Here is a 23,057-nt window from a genome sequence, read left to right on the forward strand (position 1 = left end):
AATGGTTAAAATAACTGGTACTTGCTTGGTTAACTGAATTTTCACCTAATTCTTAAATTCAGGCATGTTGACATAGTAAATCCTAAAATCCTAAAAGTCCTAAAAGGACTGTATCTGATATCTTGCTGCATTTGTGTTTGCTTGTGTAGTATATACCTTTATGCAGTCTACCAAACATTTTAAGGATTAAACGATGAATGTGAATTTTATGATTTCTTAGTGTTATCTTTAAAAAGAACCCCTAAGTCTTTAAAATTTTTTCGGCTTTATTAAGGCATAACTGACATAAAATTGTAAGGTATTTAAAGCGTATATCATGGTGATTTGATGCATGTATAAATTGTGAAAGGATTCCTCCCATCTAATTAATTAACACATCCATCAGCTCACATATTTATATTCTTTTCTTGCTGAGAAAATTTAAATTCTACTCTTTTAGCAAATCTCAATTATATAATACAGTGCTGTCAGCTATTGTGACCATGTTATACAGTAGAGCCTCAGACCTTACTCATTTTATAACTGAAAGTCAGTACTCTTTCACCGTGTTTCTCCAAAAATAAGACCTAGCCAGACCATAAGCTCTAATGCATCTTTTGGAGCAAAAATTAATATAAGACCCAGTCTCATATTATGTTATATTATATAAGATCCGATATTATATTATGTTATATTATGCCCGGTCTTATACTAAAATAAGACTGGGTCATATTAATTTTTGCTCCAAAAGATGCATTAGAGCTGATCGTCTAGCTAGGTCTTATTTTCGGGGAAACATGGTACCAATCTCTCCTTATTTCCCTCATCACCCAGCCCCAGGCAACCACTTTTCTATTCTTTGATGAACATCTACATTAAAAAAAAATCATAAATTCAATACAATAGAATAAAATAAAGAAAACAGATCTGGAAGAAATAATGAATAAAGGTACCATACAAAAAGAGTACACAGGACTGCTAAAAATAAGATCATGAGCCAAAATGTAATGGTTCTTAGCATGTGATTTTGTTACTAATTTCTCCAATGAAACAATAAATTAATCCTATTTTCTAGATATAAATTTACTGTTAGGCACAAAATGCAGTTGTCTACAGTTGTCTACTCCCTGATTTTAAGCACAAACACTGGCATATTTTTTAAAGCTTGTATCTCCCCACCCTACTATTTTTATTGTAAGAGTTGATTTAGGAGTACCAACTCTTTTTAAGAAAAAAATATATTCACAACTATATTATAAAAATACTATGGGCATAATTCATCATTTGCTTTTTGACTATAAAAACTCGAGACTATTTCTCTTATTATTGGAGGAACTTTGGAATATATTACAAGTGGAATATAAAACAAGTGTGTTTTAAAACTGCTTGGCACTTGACTCGGGAAAGCATTTTTCCTGAATGTTTAGCATTCTTTTCTGTAATATAGTTGTGCACCCACATCAATAGTATCTATTCCTACATGTCCAGAATACATATATTTAATCGGAATGTGTCATGTATCACAGCTGAGCAAAGAAAGGATCAGGGAAGCGATTAAGAATAAAAACAAAATCCCCCTAAGTGAAGGACAGAGCACAGAGTTAGACTACAACTGAAAACTGGAAAATACATACATCTGTGGATTTGCAGTCCTAAATTCTTTCATTACACGCATTCCCTAGGTCAGCATTTTTCAAAGTGTCTTCTGAGGACCCCGAGGTCTTTTCAGAAGATCCACAAGATCAAAACTATTCTCGGATGACTCTCAGTCATCTATGAGAATAGATGAGTCTGTTTCTCTTTTGTTTGTTCATTTATTTTGTTCTTTAGATTCCACATGTAAGTGAAATCATAAGGTATTTGTCTTTCTCTAGCTGACTTATTTCACTCATCATAATACCCTCTAGATCCATCCATATTATCACAAATGCTAAGTTTTCATTCTTTTTTATGGACAAGTAATATTCCACTGGGTCAAAAGGTGAAGGGATTAAGAAGTACATACTGGTAGTTACAAAATACTCACAGGGATGTAAAGTACAGCATAGGGAATACAGTCAATAATATGGTAATAACTATGTTTGGTGTCAGGTGGGTACTAGACTGATCGGGGAGATAACCTCATAAATTATATAAATGTCTAACCACTATGATGTACACCTGAAACTATATATAAGTATAATATCGAATATAAAATAATATTGAATGTCAACTGTAATTAAACAATAAAAATTAAAAATAGGTTAAAAAAACTATTCTCTGAGTATCAAATAAGAACCTGGAAATAACTTAACATAAATATTTGGGAGATAGGAAGGTTTTTACATCTCCTTATTCTTTCAATATCAAATGAAATCATGTACTACAAATCACTGACCTAGGGTTTGGTCCGCGCAAACAGGTCAGGAGCCCTGAAGCTTGCCTAACCCCTGATAATAGGTGACTCATTTCATTGAGCCCCAAACCTATTTCAATATAAGTAGTCTCTTTAGAATAAATTTCTAGCTATTCCACACTGGTTTTTTAAATTAAGGTGACAGTATGAGCTGTTAGTTCTCAAGATTTGCTGATGTGCATTGAGACCTGGTAAGCAGAAATCCGTAAGTTTATGTGTAAACCAACTGTATAACTTAAGTACAGCTGACCCTTGAACAGTGCGAAGGTTAGGGGCGTCAACCCCTCAGTCAAAAATCCATGTGTAAATTTCGACTCCCCCAAAACTTAATAGCCTACTGCTGACCAGAAGCCTTACTGATAGCATAAACAGTTAACACATATTTTGTATGTTATATGTCGTGTATGATGTATTTTTACCATGAAGTGAGTTAGAGAAAAGAAAATGTTAATAAAGTCATAAGAGTCAGTACATTTACAATATTTATTGAAAAAAATCCGTGCATAAGCTGACCTGTGCAGTTCAAATCCGTGTTGTTCAAGGGTCAGCTGTATACTTAAGTGTAATTGTGGTTATTCTGTGAATTATGCATATGGCACATAAGTGGATAAATCAAGTAAATGCGTCAACACTGCCACTTGCTTGAAACCAGTGTCTTTCAGCCTTGCTGCCAAGTAGAATCACACTGGGGATCTTTAAGTTAAGCCAATGCCTGAAATCCACCCCCTGAGATTCTGACTTAATTGGTCTGGGATCAACTTAGACGTGTGGATTTTTAAAAGTTCCCTCGGTGATTCTAACGTGCAGCCGAGATAGAAAACTACTGCTTTAGGGCCAGATACATTCTCTTTTTCTCTGCAGGTTTCATTGTTAATTGTTCAGTCTTTGAACCTTGAATTCATGTAGTGTTTGAATTTATACCACAAAACCTACCATTTGGCACTTTTCAATGTCTGTAAACTGTTGAGTGGCGGCTGCCATGACATGCTCTGTCTCCAGGTGTCTTGGACCTTTTCAGCCTCCCTTCTAGAACTGGCTACAATCTCATCAATTCTCCACAGGCAGCTCTTGTGTTTTGGTATCCAGTCCTAACTCCATCTGCATGTGGTACTTCTCGTCTGTCCTCAAGTCCCATTGTGCCTTCACTCAGGCCTTTAACTTGGTGTCTCCTGACCCCAAGGTCTCAAATCAGCCCTGTGGGTCGGTCCCCACTCAGTCCCAGCTCCCAAAGCCCTAGTGAGCTGAACTCTTCCTCACTCACAAGAGATTAGTCACATACTGTCTTCAACTTCTGTCCTCAGGAGAGTACAGGCATGAATGCAATCATTAAAAACATGGCTGGTGCCGTTTAGTATTTCCAGGTGTGCATATTTCCACAAAACAGTGTTTATGTACATCTGATATATTTAGAGGCTGAAGACATGAATCAACAGAAAATAGTGTTTTTATTATGAACATGTAATGGATATAGTTACCAAAAACATGTTCTTTATATAATTGGCATGCTCTTTTGTGGCCACTTGGGCCCTGAAATCCACAGGTGCTTTGGAATAACATATGAACATATTTGAAGGTATTATCCCAAAGAGAATGAACACCTTGGAAATTTTCTACGCTATGGTTCCTTAATATCATGGAAGTTTGACTTATTAGTCTTCAAGGAAAGCTGGTCTATGAAAGTGCTTTTAAAAATCATGACTTCCTACTCGCTGCATTCACATGAAGCATAAATACAATTTTAAGCATATTCCATGGTTAGAGGAATGAACTATCATACTCCAAAATAAACAAATAAAAAAATAAATGAGGGTTTCTTAAAGCAAAACTTCCTCCAAGGGATCTGGTTTAGTTGCAGTATTTAATCTAAAGCAGTCAGAGAGCTAAGCAGTACTGAGGAAGGAAGAGTTGCATTTCTACAGCCACCGGTTCCTTTCCCCTGGACCATAAACACCAGGAATCCACTGCTCTTATTTGTTTTGTTTTTGCTTCTGTTTTGCATAAATTACCAAGAAAGAGCAGCAGAGCTGGGTCAATATACAATTGCACTTTGGATGACCAAGGCTGAGCAGTCGCCCTGGAACATGATTTTGAATTCAAAGCTCCTTTTACTTTGGAGAAAGGCTTTCCATTTACTAATTATTTAATTAGGATTTCCACATTTAACTCAAGGTAGCATTGACCATAATCATGGTTCACTCATTCTGAAACAAACCATTCAACCCATTCCGCCCCTTCCTACTGACTTTTTTCCCTTTGATTCAGTATACTAGCTCCATTAATTGTAGTTGCTTCTATCTTTGGTTATTCGTTTATCTTGATAATTGAAGGCAAAAGAGACAGCGGGAATCAGCATCACAAAGAACTAGGTTCTAGTTCTGACACTTCTGCTTGTGACCTACGGCAAGTGACTTTCCTCTAGAGGCTCCCGTTTCTGCAACTGAAAAGTGGAGACACTCTGGACTGGCTACATAATTTGTGGGGTATGAGGCAAAATGAAAATGCAGTGCCTTTGGCTCAAAATTGAGAATTTCAAGATGTCACCAGCAGAGAATCGGCCCTTCTAAAGCCCAGGTCACGTGTCTGGGGATACTAACTGTACATCATTCTTGGGGCTTCTGTGAGGAACACATGAGATAATACGGGTCAAGTGCTACAGTGTCTGGCACGCTAAATTCAAGGTAAACACCAACTATTTTTAAAATGTTATTTCTGTTACCCTGTATTCTATGTCACACACTTTGCAATTGGTTTACTTATTTCTTCTTGAATATCCCTTTGTCACTACCATCCATTCATTCAATAAATATTTGTGATGGCAATGACAGCAAAAGACCTGCACTGTGAGATGGGCCCTAGATGGATTCCAACCCTTATGTTAAGACCCCGTTCTAGCTTCTCTTCCTTTCAGAATCCTTCTCCCTAATCTTCTCAGGGAGAAGGCTTCCCTTCATTATCTATGTATATTTCTGTCATAGAACCAATCACTCTGTCTATGCAAATAGTTATCTAATATGCCTCTCTTCCCCTTAAGTCTGTAGCAAAAACTATGTGAGCAAAAACTGTGTCCACTCATCTAGTATCACTGTGGTCTATCACAGAGATAGTGCCTAATAAATACTTGAAAGACAAATGAATGAATGACCTATTAATTCTTAGCAAGCTAGAGTATTATCCAAGACTCTTTTGCCTCTTTTGCCATTACATTCACGCATATGCTCAGTTAGATGCTTAAAATAGTATTTTGACCCAATAAATTTAATAAAAATTAGAAATTAAATAATATTTCCCCTGCCTTTGTATATAGTATATTGCGTATTCCTTACCTTGTGCGTAATGTTCAATCTGCTGTACATCAGCAGGCTATTAATAGCAGAATGTGTCATGTTCCGCAAATGACTTTAAGACGGAGATAACTAGATTTATGTTGTCGCATTTTGATATGCTCAAAGAACTGTAATCATATTGTAACTCCTTAAAACATGCCTGAAAGAAACTCACTGCTATTATTTTCTGAATAGAAAAATAAAACAATAGGAAAATCTATCGACAACTTGTAACTTCTAGCCTTCTGCTTCCCAGTTCAGTGTATTGAGTGTGATTACATCTTTTCATTAAGACATCCAAGTAAGTGAATTTTCTGGTATTGATACTCATTCCTGTAAGTGGTTGAAAAATATCACAGTTAGATGCATTCTGATGTAAGTAATCTCTAATTCCATATATTCTTACATCAAATATATGGAATCAAAGTGTACCTTTGATTCACGTTCATAATTACAAACATTAATTATTGCACTCTGATTCTATTAGTGTTCGAAAACTAAAAACAGCCCAAATGTTCATCAACAGTAGAGTGGACACACAAAGTGTGATACAGAACCAATAATGGTATATTACACAAGTAAAAATCACAGACTAATCTCAGAAATATAATATTTAGTGAAAAAAACAAGAAAAAAAGCAAGTCTTCAAAGCATATATGCATAGAGTATGGTTTCATTTATATAAAAAAATTTAAAAATAGGTAAAACAATTCCATAGTGCTTAGGAATATGTACAGGAATGGCAAAGATAAAATGATAAAGAAAAGCAAGGAGCTTATTATTACCATGAAAGTCAGGATAGTGGTGGTTACCTCTAGGCAAAGGGAGCTTGTAGTGATTATGAAGGATAAGGAGGAAGAGAGGTATATCTGGGGCCTGCTGGGAAATGTTGTACTTTTTAGACTATTTTTGGAGGAAGGAGTTTTGTGAAAATTTGTTTTCTAGTTATTTGGATAATACAGATAAGCTGATGCTTTTTGGTTACAATTTTTCTAGGTGTATTTGATTTCTAATTTTTTTTAATGTTTTAGGCAGAAAGTAAAACTTCTGTACTTAATTGATGACTACTGCGCATACAAAAACATTGTAAGTCTATTAAGCTAAAATGACAGCCAGCTGTGGTCTCTACAGCAAAAATTAGATATTTTAAGAATTTATTCCTTTAATGTCATGTGTTGATAATTTTTCATCTACTTTTGGCTTTCGGCTCACCAATATAGTCATTATTTCTTTCACATGCATTCATTTTGAAATTATAGATTAACATAACTAACATAAAATACCACTCCATTTTAGTCAAAGAAATAAAATCACATAGTTAGAGATATTTTGTAGCCCTCAAATCATAGTTTCTAATCTGCTTATTTCATCTCATCCAAGGTCATTTTGTAAAATTATAGAGATGTAGGATGTTTTTGTAGGACAAAAAAAGACTGTTACATGCATCTACAAATAAAACAAACAACAAAACACTGAAGGAGTTGGTAAACAGCAAAGTTCCTCAATAATCAACAAATACTAACAACAAAATATCTGCTCACTGCCTGCTCATTATGAGTCAGGAGGCTTCATCCATGAAAGATGAGTCACATTTTTTTCTGGGTGTTATTCAGCTCATTTTAATGATTTCTGCCATTAGCTGTGCTCTCTTGGAAATCGGAGCGTAATACTCTCAAAAGACTTTAGCATCCTAGAAAAGTTTCTCACTGTTGACAACCCCCAACTCTCTAAAAAATTTACAAAGAGGGGGCAGAGAGCAAAATATGCTTCATTCAGCAGGCCAGAATTCATACGTGGTCATGGCTCCTGTGTTGTCACTTATCTGGACTACTGAGGTTACTAAAACATAAAAAAAAAAAAACAATTGCCTCTGAGTCACTAATTTGCCATACTCCAGGTAGCTTGTGGAAGAAATTAAATCTTCAGAGAACTGTGGCATTCCCCAATGCATGCAAAGAGCTGAAACACAGGTAAGACAGTCTCCCAAAGTCTAGTTACATCATCATATTTATATATCAAGTTGATGTATCTATGAATGTGATTGGTTATGTTGGGTGGGGGTGGGGGTTGTTGCGAGTACTACAGGTGTAAGGGTGACACTCTATTTTCTATCTAACATTCTAGTTCAATTTAACAATGTACTTTAGTTTAGGACTCTTTAAAAGTTTTTTGTTTTGTTTTTCTTTCTTTGCTTTGCTTCTCTCCCCTCAAGCCAGTTTTAATGACTATTTACTCAAGGCTGAATGCATACTTCCCTAATTTGCAGAACAACTGGACTTAATTAATGGCTCTGTTTTCTCAAGGCTACTGCAGGCAAACATCCTAAATCTGTTTATCGCCCAGGACACTGAAGTTACAGCCGTCAGACATCTGCTTACTTAACAAACGGAGATTCCCTCCTTTAATGGGGACTGAGATAACTTTATCTCTGAAACAAACCAGACTCTGGACGGTGTCATTTTTTTCTTTTTTTTTTAAAGCTTCACTGCCCAGGAATTGCTGGACCACCTCCCCCTTTCCTTTGCTCTGCTTCTTCTTACATGCCTATAAAAACCTTTGGCTGCACTGGGAATGGGGAGATGGTCTTTGGACAGATGTCTACCACCATTCTGGAATGCCAGCATCTTGAATAAACCTAGTTTTCTTTCCACCAACCTTATCTCTTAATTATTGGCTCACGATGCCACAAGCAGCTGGACCTTAGGCCAGTGACAGAGGCTCAAAATCAACCTCTCACTCATCTGAGAAAATGTCCAAAGGCCTGCACATATGCGTCAGAGCTCCTCAGCTTCACCTATAAAGGATTGTTCTTGCTTTCCCTCTGTTTCTAAGTATCAACTTAGAAAGTATCAACTTGTCCTCCTACCTTTCTCTTTAGGATTACTGCAGTGTGTGGTATGTGAAGAGTTTACTAATAATCTCCTTACAAGGAAAAAGGTTAGCTTTCTGTTCCCCTTCAGTGCTGTCAATAGTAGTTCTAACCCCGAATCACATAAATTAGGTAAGGCAACAATTCTTTTATTCAAAACCTTAGTTTCGTGGCTATGGTTATTCTACTTGTAATGAAATGACTTTTGGGGCATCCCAAAACTTGCTGAAAATCAAACAAGGATTTCTTTGGACACATAAGTGAAAATCAAGTAAACTCCATTTATGAACAACTACCAATGTGCACTACAAAGTTTTTCAGTTCATCTATAAATAAAGAATAGCCAATAGTTATGGAGTTCTGCCTGTTCTTTTCTGGTGTATCACATGGATTCATTCATTCAACCTAAAACAATAACCCTATGAGACACATACAATGATACCTATTTTCCAGATGAGAAAACAAAAGCCTGAGAGGTTAAGTAACTTGCCCAAGGTCACAGTTAGTAGTTATCAGAAGTCTAGAGCCAGACTTTGTGATCTCAAATATTACATGGTACTGCCTCTCCTGATCATGTCCTTTCTTTGTGCAAGGACTTAATTTTATGTGCTATGTTTGAAGCACTAGCATATCATTTTATATTTTGCTAGGGCAACATTCTTTAACTATATGCTCACTTATTTAACAAATATACAAACAATATTTACTTTGTAATCATCTTTCAAAAAACCAAGCCAAACCAAATGAAACAAATAAAAACAAGAAAGCTGTTGTCCTCACTGAAGATATATAAGACAAGCTCTCTATGCTCAAGAAGCTTCCAGGCTGATAGAAGAACTGACGAGTACATAATGACTGAGTATAAGAGAGTCAACAGTTGAGTTTTATGTGAGAACCAAGGAGGAAGAAATTCATTCTAACTGATGAGTAACTGATTTATGGAGGAACTGACAGGTTCTTGGGGTGGGGGGGTCGATTATAAAGAGAAGGATCTGGGGCTAACCAAAGAAAATGATACTTAGTGGAAGGTGCCCTGGGAGGAGACTAAAGAATAAAGCTATCAAAGCAGAACAATGAATCTGGCTCCTGAATCCCTGGCTGACCTCACGTGTAGCCATTCCGAACACTGGCCTTCTCCTCCAGCTACACTGGCCTTCCTTTCCCGGAATGACACAGGCTCATTCCTCCTCAGAACCTTTGTATTTGCCTGGAATCTTCACACCTTAGATCAGCGAGTGGCTTCCCTGGTTTTTCAGTTCTCATCTCCTTACAGAAGGCTTCACTCTATAGCAAAACCACCCACCCTTCTACTATATTTGTTGATTTGTTTTATTGGCTGCCTTTCTCATTTAAAACAGAAACTTCAAGAGACAGAGAGAGACCTCATTTATCTTATTTGTGGCTGATTTCCCAGTCCAGAGTGATGTCTGGCTCTGAGGAGAACTCAGTCAGTATTTGCTGAATGAATGATTAAAAGTATGACATTTTCAAGAAAAAAATAGATGTTCAGTAGAGTTAAACACTAGGAAGAAATCTGGTAGGATGAAGGCTGAATAGAGAGCATTAGATTAAGCAAGGAAAAGGTCCTTGGAGATGTTCAGGAGGACAGTTTTCGGAAACTGGGCTGTGGTACAGATGGGGAATGAAAAGCAAATAGTTACGAGGTGAAGAATGCATAGGAGGTAAGGGCATGTTTCCTTCCACTCCAACTAGATTCAGAAGATGGCAGAAGTAAAAACGAGCATCTGTTCCTGTAAAAGGAGCTCTCATCTTTCCTCTTGTCTCTCCTAAGAATGTGGCCTTTTTTGGTGGAAAGAATTATAAAAAATAACATCTAAGGTTGAGGGAAGTTGAGGGTCTCCTGGGGACCAGGGTCATTTTGCTGCTATCTATACTCTTTTTTTAAAAAAATAAATTTTACTGGGGAATATTGGGGGACGGTGTGTTTCTCCAGGGCCCATCAGCTCCAAGTAGTTGTCCTTCAATCCAGTTGTGGAGGGCACAGCTCAGCTCCAAATCCATGCTGTCCTCAATCTTTAGTTGCAGGGGGCGCAGCCCACCATTCCATGCGGGAATTTAACTGGCAACCTTGTTGTTGAGAGCCCTCGCTCTAAGCAACTGCGTCATCTGGCAACCCCTCTGGAAGCTCAGTGGCAGCTTATTGTCTTCAATCTAGTTGTGAAGGGCGCAGCTTACTGGCCCATGTGGGAATCGAACCGGAAACCCTGTTGTTCAGAGCTCGTGCTCTAACCAACTGAGCCATCCAGCCACCCCTATCTATACTCTTGAGATTATTTGTGTCCATTGTACCTATATGATGGACATGTTAGATAATAGTATGCTAGTGAGCATCTCTTTCTGGCTCCTTAGCCTTTGAATAATCCTAGCAAGAAAAAGGTCAGACAACCGAGAGAGTAGATTTTCTTTATTCTCATAGGATCCGTATGCGGGTTACAAACTTTTCTGTTCATCCATATGGATTTTTAATTCAGAAGTGATGTGAGGTAATAACAGAGGCTACTTGAACTTTCCTTTGGTTTCACATTTTTAAGATAAACCAGTTACCCCACATTTATTGAGAACTTAGTATATGTCAGCTTTTGTTTTAGGCACTAAACCCACAGAGGTGAATAAATGTACCCTAGTACTGCAAGGGAAGTACTTTAAAATACTTGGGAAACAGATGTTTCGAATACCTATTAACCTTTAAGAAAATTTACATGTGAATGAATAAATACTAGTGGTGTGTTCCTGGAGGTGGCCTGGCTGAGGGTGAAAATTTCAGGAATTGAGAGCCAGCTGTCAAACACAGCCATTACTAAAATTAAATTATAAAACTTACAACTAAATAAATTATGCTTATTAACAAAGGTAATAAATACTCAAAATTCAGTCTCCTAATTATTTTACTACATTTTGCTAATATCTCTACTCTTGTGGTTACTTATGCCTATTGTACCTATGTGATGACAATGCTAGAAAATAGTGTGCTAGTGAACATCTCTTCCCGGCGCTGATTTACTGAGGTCCCACTGTAGCTTGAAATTGGCCATGGTGAGAATATTTCCACCACAGCAATTGACAAATGCTCCAAAGGTTTTTGTTTGTTTGTTTGTTTGTTTTGTATACCTCCATATTAAACCCTTATCAGCACACCACTATTCCTATCTATGAATTAGAAATTACTCTATGCATGTCTTTAATTTGTTAGATTAGAATGAGTATGCGAATTTCTAAGAACAAGCGTTCTTAAACACACAAATGAAACAACAACAAAAATTACTAGATTTTCAGTTGTGTTTCCCATGAGTGGTTTTCAGTTAATAAGGTTTTACCATGTGGTTTTTAATCCCTTGGTTCAAATTCTAAGACGTTTCTAGGGTGAAGTCAAATTCTTCCATTGCACTAGAATTGCTATTATAGTAAGCAAATATATTTTCCATTGGAACTCGGATGCTTTTTATTATTATATAGTAATGTTTTGTGTTTGTTGTAACAGTTATCGCAGGGTTTGTTTACTGAGAAATGTTTTACTCTATGGTTAAAAGTACTTGAGGGGTAACCGAGGGCAATGGTGATAGATTGGTTTGGTTATTTTGGATGAATATGTAGAGAGGCTAACTTTTTTCCCCCATGAATTTGGAAAGATGAACTATGGAATTTCAATTATCTAAATGTTTCCATCTCTCTGCAAGTAATTTTTCAGACTTGAACACGGAGGAAAACACAACAACTCTCCAGCTCCCTCCCCCCCCATTTTTACTGATGTAACAAATTACTGCATAACATAGTTGAGCGTCTTTGCAGTCTTCTTATCCAAAATAAATAACAACATTTAAAGTTATTAACAATAGAAATATTCCATAGTATTATTTTTTGACAGGTTGAACAATTAAACGGTGCTTTCTTTCCCCCAAATCCCAAATCTTCAGAGCTTGTAACAACTCTCTTTCCTAGAAAGCCATTAAATACACTGTGGGGATTGTAGTGTAATACAGTTTCCCTGTGATAAAATCCAATGTATGCTGATGTGTAATCATCCATTCTCTCAATAGTCAATATTTACTGGTTATAAAAAGCTAATAACACTCTGAGGTTACCATGTAATGATCTGGTGTTTTATACTTCAAGTTAAAATCTTTATTGATTGCCCAGAAGCCTCTAGTAAATTGATTCCTTTCATCAAAAGCCTACAGTATTTCAGTAGAAAGAAATTAACTTAATCATAAATAAATGACTTGCAAGCCAATATTTTTGTAGTTAACCACAAATAGAAACAGCTCTTTGGAAATGATTAACTAGAAGAATACAATGTTTTGCGTTAGTGTGGGAACATACCACTTTCCTCAATGGAATACATCTGCAATTCTCTTAACCAGTAACAAACTTAAGAAGCCAAACATCAGGCTTACAAGAAAGAGTGCCATCGGATGGGTTATGGGAAACACTTTTTCCCCCTAACAGGCTGATGATTAATTTCAATAAAACTTTTAATTTAATCTTAATTACATTCTCATCTATAGCCCCTGAGCTCGGGAGAAAAAGGACGCGATGACATATTCTGTGCGGCTTTTAGGGCAAGTGATAGAAAGCTCCAAAGATAGAAACTGAGTTCAGAGAAGCAAAGAGGAACATAATTTTTTTAAAATTCACAAAATCGGTATCACTATAAAATAGTAGCTCCCAAACAGGGGGGATTTTGCCCTCCCCAAGAGACACCTGGCAAGGTCTGGAGACATTTTTGGTTGTCACAACTGGAGAGGAGTTGCTATTGATATCTAGTGGACAGGGACTAAGGATCCTGGTAAACCTCCTACAGAACACAAGACAGCTCTCCACACCAAGGAATTCTTCAGCCTAAAATGTCATTCGTGCTAAGGTTGAGAAATTCTGATCTAAAGCTATCTTACTATTGTAATACTAGGTTAATGAAACAGTGCTCAAAACAAAAGGGAAGATAGAAGAGATATGCAACACCAATCATTTTAGTATAGTTTTTTCTCTCATTTAAATATTAATATTTGTTATTGACAATGCTTTATCTAATGCAGCCATAATATGTGGTAATTGTCACCGAGTCCTGCCTGCTTGCCAGGCACTGGGCAATGCCTTTACTTGCATTATCCCAATTCAAATCCATTACAACCCCCTGATGTCAGCGCTGTTATTATACAGAAACATTATCATTTATTGCATCAAGTAGCCTCTAGAGGTCAGCAGTCACTTGCTCTGTCTCCAATTGTGAGCAGTGCGCCCTTGAACATTGTGACAAAAAAGTCAATGTTATGAGAGCTCCCTAGAACTCAGCTGGATATCATTTGAACAACCTCCAAGAGTTGTGCATTCCTAAGTGTCAGGAAACGCATGAGAAGAAGGCTGAATTTATCAAAATCCAGTTAAGACAGAAAAGGCATACACACAAATCTTAAATCTAGAGAAAGGCCAAATCCATCCCAGTGCGTATAGGACCTAGACCAAGGAGCCAATGAGGGATTTGGATGAGCTGGGCTATAAGGGTTATAAGAACTCTTCCCTGCCCCACCCCACACTCTTATCCCCACAAATACATATGTTTAAAGGCCACTGATAGAGTGACCTTAAGAGACCTGAGCATGTCGCATTGTAATCATTGAAAAGGATTCATTCACAGTCTGGGTCAGCCTGTCTGGTCATTATATAATCTTAACTGGCTGAGAGAGAGTATGATGTAAATTATTTCCTTGGTGGGTATGCCTAGAAAAATTTAGAATTAAAAACAGCAATATTTTAATGACTAAACGTAATTAGCATTTCTATGTAAAGGAGCCTTGCATATCTCATATTTTATGTATTTTTAATATTTAAGAGACTTTGGCTCAGTAGAAACAGATCAGCTTTTCAATTCCAATTTTAAATATGTAACTGAGTCATTGGTTTAGAATTGGGATTTTAAGTTTAAAATTTACTAACTTTATATTTAACTATATTCAATATTTAGAGACCTTGAATTTCACCATATTTATCATTTTAATTTTATTCCATAAGATTTACTTATTTGAGGAGTTGTGTTGGACACCTTATATGCTTAAAAAAGACAAGGAGTATTAAATATATTTTAAAAGGTGTTGGGACTGAAAGAGGAACAAAGCAGTCTAAGGTAAAACTGACATCCTCAAAAGCATGGAAGGGGACTAGTGTGAGGGAAGAAAAGGTAGGTTTTCTCAGCAGGGAACTAATATATTTTGAAATTATAATTCCATATCAAGAAATTTATTAAGCATAAGATCAAAAGGAAGACATTTTTGAAAGTGCATTATATATATATGTGTGTGTATATATACATAGAAATATATATACATATGTATTTTTTTTTACTAAAGGTTTTCCAGCAAAACAAAAAATAATCCAAGAACAAGAACTTCATGGGATATCAACCCCATTATCAGTTGAATAGCACTGAGAAGAAGTAGAGGTAACTTTAAAGAAAGAGAATCCACTGTTCAGGAGATATGAAAGAATAACGTTTGAGTGGCAACTTTTCATGACATTGGAGTACACTTGCTTCTCCATGGATCCAATATGTAAATGATGCTTTCATAATCATGATACAGTAAATGCTGTTTATTGGTTCCAATTTAAAAAATCAAATTATATAATAAAGTTAAAGACTTAATTCCAGTTTCCAAACAGAATGTAACATATAAATAAAGTAACAAAAAGTGGAAGTTATTAGAAGTGGGGGAGTAATATGTTTCAAATTCCTCATCTTTCCAAGGGTCTAAAATTTAATTGCTAAATGGGGGATAAACTAATATTTACATATATACTGGGAACCACCATATGAATTAAAATTTATAAACTCTCTTAACAGTGGTTCTCCCCAAGGAGTAAAACTGAGGGAGGCTATGGAGGGTACAGCGAGGTGTTTAGTTTTCATCCCATACCCTTTTGTTCTATTTGGATATTTTCCCCCCATATGCATGCATTGTGGCCAGAATAAAAAAATAATAGCATATAGTGAAGACATAGAAAAAGTTGAGGGACAAAAACTTCCAAAAAAGGATTGTTGAATAAATAACTTATATATTTTATATCTCTACCTTAAAAAATAAAAATATTTTTTCTATTGCATGCTTTTGTTGACTTAGAAATAGAGTAAACCTAATTATTACCATCAAAGTAAACTTTAGACAGGATACAAAATGTCATTTAAGAACTAATCAGAAACAGTCTCAGAGACATAGAGGAAAAACTGAGGGTTGCTAGATGGGAGGGTGGGGTGGGCATAAGGGGAAAAGTGAGGGGATTAGAAAGCCCAATCGGTAACCACAAGATTGCCAAGGGGATACAAAAGTCAATTTGGGGAATGTAATAAATAATGTTGTAAAGATTTCGCAGGGCATCCGATGGACACTTGTCTTATTAGGGAGACCACCTCAGGGATGATGTAGATGCCTGATCACTGCACTGTATACCTGAAGCTGAAGCTGAACAATAATGAACGTCAACTATAATTATATATATTATATAAATATATAAATATATTTACAAGAAGTGGAGTACAGCTTTAGGAATAGAGACAGTGGAAATGTAAGGGCTGTATGCGATCTCAGAGGAGTAGTAGATGAGGGGAGGAGGGTTATCACTGTGTGAGGGATATAAAAGATAAATGTCTAACTATTACATTGTTTTGTACACCTGAAACTAATAAAAAAAAAAGAACTGCAAAATCCTACCTTAATCAGAAAATTCTAGAATTTCAAAGACTGAGCTTTAAAACACACTTCTGAAAATATAACAGGAAAACAAACAAATAAACAAAAAACAGTAAAGGCTGTACTACTCAAAGATCAGAATAAACCATTTGAATATAAAACAAATATTAGAAGCTGCATAACTGAGTATCTCAAACAGGCTTGGAATTAGTTGCATTGTAATCATTTTGGAATATTATCAGAATGATGCATTAAATTCTAGTTCCTGGAGCAAGCATTCATGTGCCTGGTCAAAGGCCCCCTTAGCAAGAGAGGCTGATGTGCCTATCCTTTAGAGATAGGCACATATCCTTTAGAGAAAAGCACATATCCTTTAGAGATAGGCACATATCCTTTAGAGGAAGGCACATATCCTTTAGAGATAGGCACATATCCTTTAGAGAAATGTGTGTCATGCCCTGACTTGAAATCATTCTTTATCTCCTCACCCTGCTTCATCTGTCTTCAATACCTGTCATATTATACATGTACTTGTTTATTTATTTTGTGCCATCCCCACCCCCAGTAGAATGAAAGCTTCTTAAGGGCCGGGAGTCATTGATTCTCCAGTACACGTAGCAGGTACTCAATAGTCACTAGTCGGCTGGACAAAATAAGTACTCTTATAATATCTCTTCATATAACAACTGGCCTCAGAGATAGTTTTATGTTTTATTTATTTCAAACTGGCAAATCTAACATTAAACATTTAGATTACTCTTCTATCTCTATTCTGTCAAATCAATAATCCATTTATTATATGCAAGTTTGAAAACACATCCCTGCCTCATTCTCAGTGGACTAAGAATCGGGACATCCATTCTGAAACAAATAGAAATTCATGGATCAAATAAAGTCAGTGTCTTCTTAAGGGTTTACTACGTTTAAGGTCCTGTGATGGACAGGACCAATGAAGACAGAACCACAGAAGGTCTTATCTTCCCATCTATGGGAACACCTCCTTCCTAATCAGATTCTATCTTCAGTTTAAAATTCTTGGCAGCCTGTTATTCACGTAACTGCTGGAGATATTTTTGACTTTTGACTTACTCTGTTTCTGAAAAATCCCATTTTTCAACCCTTTTAAAAAAAATCCAGGAGTAATTCCCACAGCTCCCTTTCACACACATAAAGCATAAGAAAACAGATTTTAATCCAGAAAGTACCATCCAGTATTTTAAACTTTGGGGACCATGTCAGACAACAGATTTACTTTTACTTCAATACTGAAAATGTTAAAGTGGAAAAAGTGGTAACAAGGAGGGGAAAAAATACAATCCTATCACTGAAAGAATCTGAACTTAAAAAAAAAAAAAGGCAATTTTACAATGTTTCCAAACCAAAATGAGAATTGGAGTATGTTTACATTCAAATATTACTCTGTTTTAAAATTAAATTTTTGAAAGTGCTTCATTTTCTGGCTGACATCAGCAAATACACATCATTTATTGATGACATTTTAAACACAAGGGACAACTCGTTCACCCAAAAAAGTTGTCAAGTCATACCCTTGACTTATTTTGCCAAGAGCTAAAGGTGTCAAGCGTACCTTACACCTTCTGTAACTTTGCTGGCTCCTATAGTTGGCACATTTAGGGTTGTTTTTGGCAGGCTGTTGCACACCCAACTTACTATTCATTCTGACCCTAACGGCCAGATTGCATGAACTCTTGAAAGTGACCTTGTAGGAGAACTGATTGGTAACTCAAGAAATCACTGTAATGCTTTGGGAGAGTTACAATTTTAAAGTACATTTGTCATTTTATAATGATCTTTCAACAAACATGAAAATATAAAATTCTGATGTATATTATTTAGACTTAAACCAACCACATTCTTGGTTTATTTGACTGAAGCAGTGAAATACATACATGCTTGCAATGGAAAAATTAAACCACCCCTTCTTTGTCTCTTGCAAGACAGCAAATGTTTGAATTAATTATATATTTTATCATAATTGATTTGGAAGTTTTCACCTTTTATTTTTATCAAGGGACAATCTCCTTACTGCCACTTCCAAAATATCTCCCATTCATTTCAGTCAGAGACCTCACATTGCTTTTTTTAAACCCATGACATCAAATTGCATGACCCTCTTTCCACCTCTATTGCTGACTTTTAATTCACGTGAAAAATATTTATGGAACATACCTACAATGAGCCATCACTGTGCTGGGAATTAGGTATCCAGTGGTGAAAAAAATAGATAAAATACAATCTTTCTCTTCAATCTCATAGGGAAGAGGGTTATCAAGAACAAACAATTGGTTTACAATTGTAAATTATAAATGCCATAAATTTAAAGCATAACATCAAGTTCCCAACTTATGAGGTAACCCCCACTGTGGTTTTCAAACACTGGTTCACCTGGCCAGGTTTTCCTCTCTACTGTGTTCTCTGCCAACATCCAGGATGTCACGTGCAAAATTCTGTCCCTACCCTTAAGTCCCTGGCTCTCTGCTACTAGAGGAACTTTCACATCCTCACCAGGAAGCCACACACGACTCTTACCTCTTGTTGCCTTTACTCCAAATTGTTTTAAGTAAGGGATGTCAAACCCTGAAATTTTTATCTGATCGTAACCTGTTTTTTTTTTGTTTTTTTTTTTACCTTCTCTGCTCCCTTTTTTACAAAGCCTTTCCCGAGACCTTAAATCCTTTATCATCTCTGTGACATCTTCAGTCTACTGAATTCCTCCTTGAATCTCTTGCTTCTCTCCTTGATCCACAGGCCAAGGTCCAACATTTCATCAGTTCAAACTTCAACAACCCAAGACCCTTCACTCCTCAACTCTCTTTAATACTTATTAACTCTAAAGATAATGTCAGTTATTTTCTCCAGGGTAATTCCTAAAAATTGCTGGAGAATTTCAATACAGATCCCTTTGTCCAATTTCACCAGGACTGTCAATAATGCTTACAATCATTTTACTATAGACCTTTCTTTCCTATTCTTCATCCTATCTCACTCTGCCCTCCTCATTTTCCAAAGACCTCACCTCTATTCAAAACGAGACATGTCAACCAACATGGAATTTACTCAAAATTCATATAATTAATCACACACAAAAACTTTATATGTTCATCTATGTGTTCTGCTTCCTTTTAAATTTGTAATTCTTTCAAAGGTGAACCCTAGACCGCTGTATTTGGTCCCATCTTCTCCCACTTGCCCCAGAATTTGTGTCCTGTCTACCCATGCCCACCTTTACGCTCAACTTACTTCCCCTCAAGTGATTTTGGTCCACTTCCTCCTTCCGGAAACCAGAGGCTGGATTTTGCTTTCATCACCTCCACACTTTTTATAACTACTGCATCGGTGCTTGACTGTCACCAAACCCTTGAAATCTCTTTTCTCAGGTCACAGATGCCCTTTCACTAAAATCACTTAAGACCCCAGGGACACGACTTCTCTTCTTCCTGTATTCCTCTCCACCATGGTGTCCAGCAGGACACTATTTCTTGTACCTCCCTGGCAGCTTCTCACTTTTATTTTCAGCCTCTTCCTGAGGGAGAATTCCTTAAGATTCCTCCATCCGCCCTCTTCTCTTCTCATAGTCTAGCTTCCAGGTATGTTTTGTTTAACCTTTAATACACTGAGGTTGTTAGTTTTTATTGAAGCTAACACTTACAAATTAGAGGAGATTTTACATAAAACCTGAACTTCCAGTTTGCTCGAAAAACCATAATACATACCAACTATGAAATAAGGACAAAAGAAAGAAGAATGTCAAATAGATATAAATGACTGACAGTAAAGTAATAATGAAAGACTGGCTTCCTCCATCACCGAGGAACCAAAAGCCACATTCACTGCATATTTTGAGGTTTCATGCTGGTTACCAAAACATTACTAAGTTAATTCTATCAGTCTTCTGTTCTCATCCTTGTCAGACTTATCCACATCTTTACTTTAATAGTCCTGGTTATTTGCTTTATTTTATATTATTCCCCAATCTTATTTCAAAAAGGATTTGATTCAGAGTCTTTTAGTTTACTTTTTCCTCTGAATATTGAACCTATCTAATAAAATCTGAACTATGAAACAAGTGAGATAATAAAACAACAGATAATGTGAGCTTTATATTCCAATTCTGTTTCAGTCACATAATAGATATTCTCCAGGAAGTAGATGACGCTTATTGTCCTTAATCCGAAAGCTTTCCTTACTCTTCATTTTAGAGATGATAAAGTTTCCATGGGGAGGAATATAAGACAAAAAAAGAAATATAAGACAAAAAAATTATAAGAAAAAAATAGATAAGAAAGAGTAGAAGAATCTACATAAGAAAAGTCATTTTAATTCATTCTTCTTTTTACTCCCATGCATAAGATACAAAAATATATGTTTGGCAGTCATTAACCCTAAACCTCTTTTTCCCAATGTGAACACTTCAATGTCGATGACCTTTTATTCCAAGAATAATGTATATATCTTTCTGCAGAGGAAATGAAAAGTGAGAATGAAAACCCTAAGATGGCCTATAAGGAAAACAACCACCCCTATTTTAATTAAGGAAGAGCAGAGATTTCTCCTTCACACTTATGCAACTACATTGTAAGGTTACCTAATATACCATAATTTTTAAACTCCTCATAACACTGAGCTAACATTTTGAAAGATTTACTTATGCTTTGAAAAGAAAAATCCGTACAGAACACTGAGAGAATGGCTTTTCTGCCCCGTGGCAGCATAAATCAAGGTTTTGTTAGCCGCATTTGATTTCTTGCTTTGGTGCCTTGCTAGCCCACTATGCCTGGTTGCCAGGCAACCACAGTAGCTTTGATGAATATAGATATTAACAGGTTTAGGTTACATTGAAAAAAAAAATGAGTGAAACGAGCACCGACTTATCCTTCACCTGGAAATTTGGGGAAACACACAATCTTTGCAACTCAATATTTGAAACAAATGTGTTTAATATCTTGTGTTACATTCCACTGTCTTAGATGGCAAGGGTAGTTCATTTCCTCATTTGAGGTAATACACTTACCCACTAAGACCCTACTGAGAAATCCACTTGTCCACTGCCACCAGGACTTGCAATTTTGTGGTTTTAAAACAAGGGTGACTTTCCTAGACACTGAATGACTTTAAATCACATTTTAATAAAACAAGAACACTTGGATAACATTTTATAGTGTCAAGACTCTCTCACAGACACGAAGGGCAGAGCTGGATGTGCACCCATATGAATAGCCTGCCTCTGCAGGTAGTATTCTGACATCTCTACAGTATTTTACAAGATTATTGAGAAAGTGGCAGAAAATGAAGATGCTCATGTGGGCTGTCACAGCTTCGGGCTTAGTACTGGCTCTTATGAACAGACATGTGGCACTGAGATGTGTTTTGGTTGTTGTTTGTTTTTGTTTTTATTCCTCTTTCAAACAGTCCTCACATCCCTGCTTTTCTGTCTGTACTCCTGCACAGCCTTTAGGGAAAAACAAAGCCCAGAATAAACTCTCTCTTTTCCTTTATCCAGAGGCAACACCAGTGGCCAACAAGGTCCTAACTCGACTTCCTTCATTGTGAGTTCCGCCGTGGGACGATGACTTCAGAGAGACCCCGATGAAGCTTCAGAACTTAAAGGACACCTGCGACGGCATGAAGCTCTAAGAGGGCTTTATGAAGGGAGCAGGCTGTCTCTGGTTAGCTCAGTTTGCACAAAGCTGCAATCTGCCTGCAAGACTAGAAAAGTCTACCTCACACCAAACTGTCATTCACATTTAAAAATGTGTGCTATCCTTGCTGCGTCTACTGCCTGCGGCTGTTCAGATCTGCAAGCTGCTCAGATCACTGCGGTAATAAAAGCCACGCCAAACTACTCAGACTGCTGCTCTAGAGGTTTCTGGGATCACTGTGACAATATCACAGACGCTATTCAACATTGCTCTTCTCAGAGGAGTGATTCCATTTCGGTTTTTCTTGTGTCAAGCTGAGATGGCTGATACTGGTGATTTTGAGAAATCTATGACAATGCTATTTCTTCTTCTGCTTTGATAGGTTGGTAACGTTTTTACTCCCAGCCTTTCTTAAGGCTATGCTAATTTAAATAGAATGCGTAACGGGTTACTTTTCTCAGGCCCCAGGAAATGTGAGATATTCATGTCTGTCCTCAGTGAATTTACTCTGTAGAACTAGTTTAACCAGGTGGAAGATATGAAAAAATCTTGTCATCCACTTTCAGGATTTCTTTCATGCCACCACAGAGCTAAGTCAGCTGGTCTCACTCTCCTGGTTTGACTTCGGAAGTTAATAACTATCATAAATTTAAGAGCTAAGGATGAGCAAACTGTGCCCAGATAAAAATACCGTCCTTCCATGGTGAGAGTAACACTGATAGGTTTGCACTCCCGCATACGGCTGTCCTTTTTGAAAGGAATAGGGGCTTCCTCTGCATTTTGGTAGTTTCCATCTCACCTTAATTTTTGGTAGGATGCCAGTTAAAATAATGCTCTCTCCTTGCTTATTGTCTACTTTTCTTAGATGGGCAGTGGTCCTCAACAGAAATCCCATCTTTCTTTCCACCTCAGAGTATTCTGAATATCCTGTTAATTTTCTTTCCAGAAGTCATTGCATCATTGATAATATAAACTGGCAGATTTTTATTGACTGTTAAATAGGTTATCAAAGACATAAGAAATACTTAGAATTTCGAAATTTACTGTAGTATGTTCTGTCAGTCTTAATGACATAAATGCAAACTTATGTTACACAAAGGCTACACCCACTTACAGATATGGTACGGGGAATTTTAA

The 23,057-nt window shown here is 36.6% G+C and overlaps 1 protein-coding gene across 9 annotated transcripts in view; it reads right to left on the bottom strand.

Moving 5' to 3' along the window:
- Nucleotides 1–23,057, bottom strand: part of CACNB2 (calcium voltage-gated channel auxiliary subunit beta 2) — a 332,881-nt gene that overhangs the window by 166,417 nt on the left and 143,407 nt on the right. The gene's annotated exons all lie outside the window — the stretch shown is intronic.

This window comes from Rhinolophus hipposideros (assembly GCF_964194185.1).
Source record: "Rhinolophus hipposideros genome assembly, chromosome: 1".
In the NCBI taxonomy this organism is placed as follows: domain Eukaryota; kingdom Metazoa; phylum Chordata; class Mammalia; order Chiroptera; family Rhinolophidae; genus Rhinolophus; species Rhinolophus hipposideros.